The sequence below is a fragment of the Saimiri boliviensis genome, chromosome 20 (assembly GCF_048565385.1).
Source record: "Saimiri boliviensis isolate mSaiBol1 chromosome 20, mSaiBol1.pri, whole genome shotgun sequence".
NCBI classification, from domain to species: domain Eukaryota; kingdom Metazoa; phylum Chordata; class Mammalia; order Primates; family Cebidae; genus Saimiri; species Saimiri boliviensis.
This window is the reverse complement of record NC_133468.1, coordinates 31,208,673-31,220,931: the sequence shown is the minus strand read 5'-3', so window position 1 is coordinate 31,220,931 and position 12,259 is coordinate 31,208,673.

The window sequence follows — 12,259 nt, the reverse complement described above, 5'->3', positions numbered from 1 at the left end:
TTTTGGTATAGTCTTTATCTTTGGTAGAAAGAGCAGGTTGCCAGATAATGTGAATCAGGGAGTTTCCTATCTTTTTTTATCTGCAATCTGCAAGTCTGCAAGTCTGCAAGTTAGTTGGACCAACTCACACTCCTCTGGCAATGAGTCAGAGTTCCCACTTATCTCCAGCTCCATTAACACTTGGTATTGTCACACTTTTAGGGTAAACTTTGTAGATGTGCAATGGCTTCTCATTGTGATTTTAGTTTGCATTTACCTAAATTGCATTTACCTAAATATTAATGAGGTTGATCACATTTTCAGATGCGTTTGGCTTTTGTGATATCTTTTGTGACATATCAGTTCAATTTTTTTTTTTTTTTTTTTTGGAGATGGCGTCTCGTTCTGTCGCCCAAGCTGGAGTGCAGTAGCGTGATCTCGGCTTGCTGCAACCCCCAACTCCCAGTTTCAAGTGATTCTCCTGCCTCAGCCTCCCTAGTAGCTGCGACTACAGGCACCCACCGCCATGCCTGGCTAATTTTTTCGTATCTTTAGTAGAGATGGGGTTTCACCATGTTGCCTAGGCTGTTCTCAAACTCCTGAGTTCAGGCAATCCACCTGTGTTGGCCTCCCAAAGTGCTGGGATTACAGACGTGAGCCACCACGCCTGGCCTTTTTTTTTTTTTTTGAGACAATCTTGCTCTGTCACCTAGGCTAGAGAGCAGTGGTGTGATCTCGGCTCACTGAAACCTCCGCCTCCCAGGTTCAAGCAGTTATCCTGCCTCAGCCTCCCAAGTAGCTGAAATTAAAGGCACGTGCCACCACGCATGAATAATTTTTTTGTATTTTTAGTGGAGACAGGATTTCACCATGTGGCCAGGCTGGTCTCAAACTCCTTACCTCAAGTGCCCACCTTGGCCTCCCAAAGTGGTGGGATTACAGATGTGAACCACTGTGGTCGACCCAGTTCAACTCTTTTCTCATTTTTCTATTGAGGTTGTCTGGCGTTTGTCTCTCTCTTTTCTTTCTTTCTTTCGTTTTTTTTAAAGGACCTTGCTCTGTTGCACAGGCTGGAGTCCAGTGGTGCAATCATGGCTCACTGCAGCCTTGAACTCCTGGGTGTAAGGGTTATTGCTGATTTTAAAATGAGGAAACTGAGGCCAGTATAAGTCGCGATGACTTCCTCGGGGGGAGGGGGCTTATGGCTAGGAGGAACGAGCAACAGCTGGGTGCTTTGATTGGGTCCAGGGGAGTGGGATTGAGACGGGGTGGGCCGCTATTGGTTGGCGGGTTGTTGGGTGGGTTTTCCAGTGTGAGAGCCGGCCAGGGTTGCATCAGCCGAAGCCTTCCAGGAGAGCCATGCGGCAGGGGTGCCGAATGCAGAGCCTGATGCTGCCGGGGTGCAGAGTCAGGTGCTGAGTGCAGGGGTGGGTGTGTCTGGCCTCCCGGCGAGGCAACTGGCCTTACACTGAGCTCAAGCAATCCTCTCACCTTAGCCTTCTGAAAAACTGGGACTATAGACATGCACCACCACACCTGGCTGATTTTTTTTATTTCTTGTAGAAACAGGGTCTTGTCGTTTTGCCCAGGTTGGTCTTGAACTCCTGGGGTCAAGTAATCCACCTGCCCTGGCCTCCCAAAATGTTGGGATTATAGATGTGAGCCGCCATGTCCAGTGTGATATAGGCTTTACCTTTTTGAGTACCATTATGGACACACAGATTTATTTATTTATTTATTTATTTATTATTTTTTTGAGACAGAGTCTTGCTGTCACCCAGGCTGGAGTGCAATGGCACGCTCTCGGTTCACTGCAACCTCCAACTCCCTGGTTCAAGCAGTTCTCCTGTCTCAGCCTCCTGAGTAGCTGGGATTACAGGCATGTACCACACACCAAGCTAATTTTTGTATTTTTAGTAGTCACCATGCTGGCCATGATGGTCTCAATCTCCTGACCTCATGATCTGCCTGCCTTGCCCTCCCAAAGTGCTGGGATTACAGGTGTGAGCCATCGTGCCCGGCCGAAACACAGGTTTTTATTGATTTGGTGTAGTTGAATCAGTACAATCATTGTCTTCTCTAATATTTAGATTTTCACAATTTTCGCCAAGTTTGCTTATCCTTTTTGATATAAATCTGGCATCTTCATACCTGTTATGAATATATAATTTGTTGATTCCCTAAGAATTTTTGGGGAATTAGAAATGCATATCTGGGCATTGTAAGTGCTCATTTATGTGGGGTAACATAGTTTCTAGGCCAGTCTGCAGGCAGAGGATGCAGATAGACAAAAGACGGAGGCCAGGCACGGTGGCTCATACCTGTAATACAACATTTTGGGAGGCCAAGGTGGGCAGATCATTTTGGCTCAGGAGTTTGAGACCAGCCTGGCCAACATGGCCAAACCCCGTCTCTACTAAAAATTCAAAAATTAGCCATGAGGCATGGTGGGTACCTGTAATCCCAGCTACTTGGGAGACTGAGGCAGGAGAATCACTTGAACCCAGGAGACAGAGATTGCAGTGAGCCGAGATCGCACCACTGCACTCCAGCCTGGATAATAGAGTGAGACTCAGTCTCAAAATAATAATAATAATAATAAAACCATAGAAATTAAAGATCACTTTATTGGTAACTTAAAGATCACTTTATTGGTAACTAGGGTTGTGTTAAAAGAACTCAAAAGCTGGGCCGGGCACGGTGGCTCAAGCCTGTAATCCCAGCACTTTGGGAGGCCGAGGCGGGTGGATCACGAGGTCAAGAGATCGAGACCATCCTGGTCAACATGGTGAAACCCCGTCTCTACTAAAAATACAAAAAATTAGCTGGGCATGGTGGCGCGTGCCTGTAATCCCAGCTTCTCAGGGCTGAGGCAGGAGAATTGCCTGAACCCAGGAGGCGGAGGTTGCGGTGAGCCGAGATCGTGCCATTGCACTCCAGCCTGGGTAACAAGAGTGAAACTCTGTCTCAAAAAAAAAAAAAAAGTAACATTTTGAAATCAATCTGGACAATAACTATAGTGAATTGAAACAGAACAAACATGCTTAAATCCACAAATTAATTTTTAAATTTGTGTTTGTTATAGAGACGAGGTCTCACTATGTTGCCCAGGCTGGTCTCAAACTCCTGGGCTCAAGTCATCTGTCTGCCTCAGTCTTGCACAGTGCTGGGATTACAGGCATGAACTGCAGTGCCCAACCGCTCAGATCTTAAAATTTGAGTTTTCTGTACATTTTATTTCAAAAAAAATTGTTTTGTATTCCATGAGACCTCAGGCACTATTTACTCTGAACAGTTTCCACTACTAGATATCTAAGGTACTTAACAGTTCAGACACATGATTTGAAGTTCTGCAGCCACAGCAAAAATCCCTGGAAGTACAGTTCACCCCAACAACCAGAGTAAAATTATTCAGTTTCCAACCCAGTACAGGACTATTACATAGCGTCTTCCCTTTGGTAAAGGTTAAGCTCCAAGTCTCATTGCTATAATGCATGAAGCCACCAAAAATACATCTCTGCCTTTCAGTGAATTCCCATGGATCAGAGTCTCGACAAACAGCAGAAGATGCTTCTCTGAAGTCTACCTTTCCAGTTGCCGAAGGACTTTCACACATGTTCACTTGTTCACTCCATCTCTCTCTCTCTCTTTTTTTTTTTTTTTTTTTTTTTTGAGATGGGGTCTCACCTTGTTACCCAGGCTAGAGTGCAGTGGCGCAATCTCAGCTCAATGCAGCCTTGACCTCCTGGGTTCAAGCAATCCTCCTGCCTCAGTCCCCTACGTAGCTGGGACTACAGGTGCATGCCACCACACCTGACTAATTTTTTTTTTTTTTTTTTTTTTTTTTTTTTTTTTTTTTTAGAGATGAGGTCTCACTACATTGCCCAGGCTGGTCTGATACTCCTGGGCTCAAGTGATCCTCCTACCTCGGCCTCTCAAACTGCTGGGATTACAGGCATAAACAACTGCACCCAGACCACTCTACTCTTTTTTTTTTTTTTTTTTTTTTAGACGGAGTTTCGCTCCTGTTACCCAGGCTGGAGTGCAATGGCGCGATCTCGGCTCACTGCAACCTCCGCCTCCTGGGTTCAGGCAATTCTCCTGCCTCAGCCTCCTGCACTCTACTCTTGAGAATGGCAAAAGCCAAGCTTTATGTCTCTGCTGTCTTTACTCACAAATATCCCTGGTTTAGAATCAACCCTAAGCCATCTACTTGAGCTCCAGTCCTTTTCCCTATTCTCTCCTGATAATTCTTCAGTGTCATATAAGGTTTTGGTGCTTTTTAAATATTTTTATTTTATTTTATCTTATTTTTTGAGATGGAACCTCACTCTGTCGCCCAGCCTAGAGTGCAGTGACACAATCTTGGCTCGCTACAACCTCCACCTCCTGGGTTCAAATGATTCTCCTACCTCAGCCTCTGAAGTAGCTGGGATTACAGGTATGTGCCAGCATGCCTGGCTAGTTTTTGTATTCTTAGTAGAGACAGGGTTTCGCCACATTTCCCAGGCTGATCTCAAACTCCTGAGCTTAGGCAATCCATCCGCCTCGGCTTCCCAAAGTGCCTTGGCCTCCCACAGGTGTGAGCCACTCTGCCCGGCCATAAATATTTTTATTTGAAATCTTTTTTCAGTTGTCTTTATTGGGGGTAGTCAGGCCAAAAGCCACCATTCATTCACAGATTGTTCTTTTTTTCCCACTTAGTAAACAGCATAAACCAACCACGCCTTCCTTTTTTGGGAAATCTTACCTTCTCTTGGCTTTCATACTACCACCTCCTTCAATGCACACATGAGCAACTTGAAAATGAGGTCCACATGGATCCAATTTGCTGGTGAGGGTGGTATTAGAGGCACCTGGCTCTCAATAGTGGTGGTAGTTTGTGAGGTTAGACTCCTGGCACAGAAAGGCATGCATCCCTGGTGCAGTGTGAACGACAGCAGGGGTCTCTCCTACCCCACTGAATAGGGCTGCAGCAGTGTGCTGTGTACCTCATCGGGCATGGTCTAAGCATGATTTTAGCGCATAGCTCCTGGAAGATCAGCATTCAGGTTTGTCCCCAGTCTCCTAATACTTATATGGGCTACCCAGGATCCTTTTATTAATTCTCTTTATCTGTAATCAGCCAGAATTAGCTTCAGTTTCTTGAGAGAAAAAGCAATGACTAATCAGAGTGTGTGGTTGTGCTGCCCTGGTAACTGGCAGCTACAGTTTTGTATGGTGACTGTCATGATTAGAAATGAGCTAGGGGCCAGGTGTGGTGGCTCACACCTGTAATCCCAGCACTTTGGGAGGCTGAGGTGGGTGAATTGCCTGAGCTCAGGAGTTCTCGACCAGCCTGGGTGACACCGTGAAACCCCATGTTTACTAAAAAAAAAATAAAAATAAAAAAATTAGCTGGGCATGGTGATGTGCACCTGTAGTCTCAGCTACTTGGGAGGCTGAAGCAAGAGAATTGCTTGAACTTGGGAGGCAGAGGTCAAGATCACGCCACTGCACTCCAGCCTGGGCGACAGAGTAAGACTCTGTCTCTCCGGAAAAACAAAAAAAGAAGAATGAATTAAGGTGTCTACCATGATTATTGTTCTAATCTGTTCATACCTGCTCTCAAATTGAAAAAAAAAAAAAAGTGAGCTATGAGAACACACAGGAAAGGTATACAACTCGGCCTTTGGGTTCATAGGAAGAATTCCACAAAGAGGAGATATCTTTTTTTTTTTTTCCTTTGGAGATGGACCTGTTGCCCAGGCTGGAGTACAAGGGTGCAATCTTGGCTTACTGCAACCTCCACCTTCCGGGATCAAACGACTCTCGTGCCTCAGCCTCCCAAGTAGCTGGGAGTAGGCGTGCACCACCACACTGGCTAATTTTTGTATTTTTAGTAGAGATGGGGGTTTCACCATGTTGACTAGGCTAGTTTCCAACTCCTGGCCTCAACTGTTTCTCCCACCTCGGCCTCCCAAAGTGTTGGGTTTACAGGCGTGAACCATTGCACCTGGCCCAAAGGGGAGATATCTGAGCTGAGTTCTGAAAGAGGACTGCGGGCCAGCCAGGTACAGAGTATCAGAAGGGCACTCAAGGCTGGGGAACAGAGATACGCAGGTATAACATAAATCACACGGAAAAAATGTTTGGATTGGGGATGGGATGAGGCAAGAGGTGAGACAGCAGAATTAAACCGGAGGAAGATCCCAAGGACTTCATACACCATCCTCAGATTTGTGCATTATAATTCTTAAAAATGACTTCGGGTACAACTGAACAGTTCATTTCTCCCAGAGCATCTTAGCTGAAGCTCAGGCTTTATTTTATAAAAAGGTTTGTACATTTCGGATGGTTGATTTCCTGACAGATGGGAGTAAAGCGCTTCGGGAAAGTGTAGGTTTTCTAGACACAAAGTTACTTTCTGGACTAGTAGCAGGGCTAGAGCCAATGCCTTGCAATACATACCCTATTCTCATGCCTCAGCCTCCCGAGTAGCTGGGATTACAGGGACCACCACCATGCCCACCTAATTTTTGTATCTTTAGTTAGAGACAGCAAAACTGCTACATTGCCAGGCTGGTGTGGAACTCCTGGTCTGAAGCGATCCACCTGCCTCGGCCTCCCAAAGTGCCGGGATTATAGCCGTGAGCCACCATGCCTGGCCAACAATTCTTTAAGTTAAATTCTCTTTGCTAAAATCTGGTCTCGAACTCCTGAACTCACATGATCTGCCTGCTTCAGCCTCCCGAAGTACTGGGATTCCAGGTGTGAACCACCTTAGAGGGGAATCGCTTGAAACCAGGAGGCAGAGGTTGCAGTGAGCTGAGATCAACCCACTGTACTCCAGCCTAGGTGACAGAGTAAGACCCTGTCTCAAAAATAAAAACAAACAAACAAACAAACAAACAAACAGAAAGCATTCAGGTGGGCACAGTGGCTTGCACATGTAATCCTAGAACTTTGGGAGGCTGAGGTGAGAGGATTGTTTGAGCCCAGGAGTTGGAGACCAGCCTGAGCCACATAGGGGGACTCTGTCTCTACAAAAAAATTTAGGCTGGGCATGATGGCCCATGCCTGTAATCCCAGCACTTTGGGAGGCCAAGGCAGACAGATCACTTGAGGTCAGGAGTTTGAGACCAGCCTAGCCAACATGGTGAAACCCCATCTCTACTGAAAATACAAAAATTAACCAGGCATGGTTGCATATGCCTATAATCCTGGTTACTAGGAGGGCTGAGGCAGGAGAATTCCTTGACCCAGGAGACGGAGGTTGCAGTGAGCTGGAATTGCACCACTGTACTCCAGCCTAGGTGACAGAGTGAAACTCTATCTCAAAAAAAAAAAAAAAAAAAAATTTAGCTGGGCTTAGTGCCATATGCCTGTGGTCCCAGCTACTAGGAGGCTAATGAGGGAGGATTCCTTGAGCCCGGGAGGTTAAGGCTGCAGTGAGCCATGATCAGGCCACTGCACTCCAGCCTGGGCAACAGAGAGAGACTTTGTCTCAATAATAATAATAATAAACAAATAAATAAAATAAAAAGGCCAGGCGTGGTGGAGCACGCCTGTAATCCTAGCACTTTGCGAAGCCGAGGCAGATCATGAGATCAGGAGATCAAGACCATACTGACCAACATGGCAAAACCCTATCTCCACAAAAATACAAAAATTAGCTGAGTGTGGTGACACATGCCTGTAATTCCAGCTACAGGGGAGGCTGAGGCATGAGAATCACTTGAACCCAGGAGGCAGAGGTTGCAGTGAGCCGATATCACACCACTGCACTCCAGTCTGGCGACAGAGTGAAACTCCATCTCAAAAAAAAAAAAGTTGACTTACTTAATTTCTTTCATACCCTTCCCCCTGCACAACATCCCATTTTCACATGGATGGAAGCTGAAAATCTGTCCAGGGTTCTTGTTGCTGCTATTACTGTGTGATCACTGTTCTCATTGCTTTATATTTTCAGGGGGCCTTATAATTTTAATAGCATTTTTTGGGGGGAGGGTTTTTTTTTTTTTCAGACTGAGTCTGAGCCCAGGAGGCGGAGGCTGCAGTAAGCTGAGATGGTGCCACTGCACTCCAGCCTGGGCAACAGAACAAGACTCCATCTGAAAAAAAACAAAAAAAGAAATTAATGCAGGTGGAGACATGCAGAAGTTAATGCAGCAGGTCCAGAGGAACCTCAGTTTTGTTTTTGTTTTTGTTTTTTTTTGAAACGAAGTCTCACTCTGTCTCCAGGCTGGAGTGCTGTGGCACGATCAGGGCTTGCTACAACCTCTGCCTCCCAGGTTCAAGAGATCTCATGAGTCAGCCTCCCGAGTAGCTGGAATTATACAACCCTGCCACCACGCCTGCCTGATTTTTTTTTTTTTTTTTTTTTTAGTGGGAGTCTCATTCGGTCACCAGGCTGCAGTGCAGTGGCGCTATTTCAGCTGACTGCAATCTCTGCCTCCCAGGTTCAAGCAATTCTCCTGCCTCAGCCTCCCCAGTAGCTGGGATTGCAGGTGCACACCACCATACCCGCATAATTTTTGTATTTTTAAGTAGAGATGGGGTTTCACCATATTGGCCAGGAGGGTCTCGATCTCTTGATCTCATGATCCACCCACCTCAGCCTCCCAAAGCGCTGGGATTACAGGAGTGAGCCACTGTGCCCAGCCTATTTTTAACTTTTCGAGGAAGCACATAGTATTTTTTACACTGGCTGCACTATTTTACATTCTCACTGACAGTACACAAGAGTTCCAATTTCTCCATATCCTCGCCAACATTTATTTTCTGTTTTTTTGATAGTAGGTATCATAATGGATGTCAGGTAGTATCTCACTGTAGTTTTGATTTGCATTTCTCTAACTAGTGATGTTATCTTTTCATGTATTTATTGACCTTTTGTATTTCTTTTCTTTTTTTTTTTTTTTAAGACAGGGTCTCTCTGTGTCTCCCAGGCTAGAGTGCAGTGGTGCAATCACGGCTCACTGCAGCCTTAAACTCTTGGGCTCAAGTGATCCTCCTGCTTTGGCCTCCTGAGTAGCTGGGACTATAGGCTATCTTTAGCAAGATGCTTATTCAAGTCCTTTGCCCCTTCTTTTTTCTTGTTTTTTGTTTGTTTGTTTGTTTGTTTGTTTTTCTTGAGATGGAATCTCGCCTTGTCACCCAGGCTGGAGTAGGACAGCACGACCTTGGTTTTACTGCAACCTCTGCCTCCTGGGTTCAAGCCATTCTGCTTCAGCCTCCCGAGTACCTGAGATTACAGACATGCACCACCATGCCTGGCTGATTTTTTGTATCTTTAGTAGAGACGGGGTTTCACCAAGTTGGCCAGGCTGGTCTCAAACTCCTGACTTTGTGATCCACCTGCCTTGGCCTCCCAAAGTGCTCAGATTACAGGCGTGAGTCACTGCACCTGGCTGCCCTTTTTTGAATCAGGTTGTTTTGCATTGTTTGAGTTTTAGGAGTTTTCTACATATTCAGGATGTCAATCGCTTATCAGGGATTATTTGGAAACATTTTCCCCCATTCTAAGAATTGCCTTTTTAGGCTGTTGATAGTGTCTTTATTTACTTATTTTGAGACATGGTCTTACTCTGTCACCCAGGCTGGAGTGCTATGGGACGATCTCAGCTCACTGCAACCTCTGCCTCCTAGGCTCAAGCGATCTTGCCTCATCCTGCCCAGTAGCTGGGACTGCAGGTGTGCACCACTATGCCCAGCTAATTGTTTGTTTATTTATTTGTTTGTTTATTTATTTATTTATTTTAGATGGAGTTTCGCTCTTGTTGCCCAGGCTGGAGTGCAATGGCGCGATCTCGGCTCACTGCAACCTCCGCCTCCTGCCTCAGCCTCCTGAGTAGCTGGGATTACAGGCATGTGCCACCACGCCCAGCTAATTTTTTGTATTTTTAGTAGAGATGGGGTTTCACCATGTTGACCAGGCAGTCTCTTGACCTCGTGATCCACCCACCTCGGCCTCCCAAAGTGCTGGAATTACAGGTGTGAGCCACCGCATCTTGACTAACTTCCTTCCCTGGGAGGAACTGCTGAGTCTTTGTTTGTCCTGCAACTTCAAACCATGTAGATATGTTTCCCATGAGGCAGGACCAACTTAGGCTCATGCTTACTGGAGACTTGGAGTTTTGCTGAGGGCTAGAGAGAGAGCTGGAGCCCACCCACTCCTTTTGAGGCAGGAAAATAGGGAAAATAAGGCAGGAGAATAGCAAAGGGAATTAAAAGTTGCTTAAGGGGAAGAATAAGTAAAAGCAGAGAGCAAGGTGCTTTTACTTTGTTTTAAAATAAGGTGAACAAAAGGAATACAAAAAAGACAAAAAATAAAGCAAGGTGAAGGTGTGGGTAAGCAAGAAGCAAGGTAAGAGGCAGAGGTTTGACTGGTCATAATGGTTCATGCCTGTAATCTCAGCACATTGGGAGGCTGAGGCAGGCAGATCATTTGAGGTCTGGAGTTCGAGACCAGCCTGGCCAACATGGTGAAACCCCATCTCTACTAAAAATACAAAAATTAGGCAGGCATGGTGGCATGTGCCTGTAATCCGAGCTACTCAGGTGGCTGAGGCAGGAAAATCACTGAACCTGGGAGGTGGAGGTTGCAGTGAGCTGAAATTGGGCCAAAGCACTCCAGCCTAGGTGACACAGAGAGAGTCCATCTTAAAAAAAAGCAAAAACAAAAGTACACCAAACTAATGCTGATCTGATCTGGCAGAGGTCAGTCTTCTGTGCCTTCTGAGAGTGGAATACTGTGCTTAATACAGTTTTGCTGCTTTGCTATATGTGTGTGTCTGTCCAGTTCTTTGCTCGGGACACCCAGAGCCTGGAATTACACCATTGTACCATCTGGTAATGTAGGGTCCAGCCCTATAGGGTCCTGTGAGCCCCTCTCTACAGGTGTGGAGACAAGGAACTGTAGAAATAAAAGACACAAGACACCGAGAAAGATAAAACAGTTTGGGCCCAAGGGTCCACTGCCAAACAAAGCGTGGAGTCCGGCAGTGGCCCCGAGTGCCTGGACACTCTGACTTTTATTGAATACAAAGCAGTGGGCAGGGTGGGTACGGTGAGGTAATGGTGGTCAGTGATAGGGTCAAGTAAATCATGTGTCTTGGAAATAGGGCCCCAGGTCTTTCAAGTAGCTGAGGTGAGGAGAAAACCTAATGCGTCAGCACTTTTTCATACTTGTCAAGAAAGAACAAAGACATTAAGATTTATGTTACTGCCAGATGCGGTGGCTCACGCCTGTAGTCCCAGCACTACAGGGAGGCTGAGGCGGGCAGATCATGAGGTCAAGAGATCGAGGCCATCCTGACCAACATGGTGAAACCCCATCTCTACTAAAACTGTAAAAAATTAGCCAGGTGTGGTGGCATGCATCTGTGGTCCCAGCTACTGGGGAGGCTGAGGCGGAAGAATTGCTTGAACCCAGGAGGCAGAGGTTGCAGTGAGCTGAGATTGCACCACTGCACTCCAGCCTGGCAACAGAGCAAGTCTCTGTCTAAAAAAAAAAAAAACATTTATGTTACTATTACCGATTTTATCTTTTAAGAAAAGGAGAGACCGGGTACAGAAGCAGAACATGAAGGTAGACATGGGACGTGACCACTGAAGCGCAGCATCACATAGAGACAATTAAGCACCCCGGACGTCTGTGAGTTTCCCTGACAGCCGTCAGGCCTACCACAAGAGCTTGGAGAAGTGGAGTTTTCTCCTAACTCCCCCGAGGAAGGGGAAGTCTTAGACGTCTTGGACGTCTCCTTCCCTAGCTGGCTAAACAGTGGGCGCTTTCCCAGTGCTGGTGCTGCCCCACAGCCGAGGTGCCCTCCAGCAGCCTTTATGCAGGTGTGGCAGAGGGCTTAGAGCATTTTGCCTTAGGATCACTTTGTTCACAATGTCACCTCAGTTCCATGCTCCATAACCCGATAATCAATAGATTAAAAGGTTACCTTGAGGCCGGGCACGGTGGCTCAAGCCTGTAATCCCAGCACTTTGGGAGGCCGAGGCGGGTGGATCACGAGGTCGAGAGATCGAGACCGTCCTGGTCAACATGGTGAAACCCCGTCTCTACTAAAAATACAAAAAATTAGCTGGGCATGGTGGCGCGTGCCTGTAATCCCAGCTACTCAGGAGGCTGAGGCAGGAGAATTGCTTGAACCCAGGAGGCGGAGGTTGCGGTGAGCCGAGATCACGCCATTGCACTCCAGCCTGTGTAACAAGAGGGAAACTCTGTCTCAAAAAAAAAAAAAAAAAAAAAAAAAAAGGTTACCTTGAGTATATATATTTCTGTGATTAC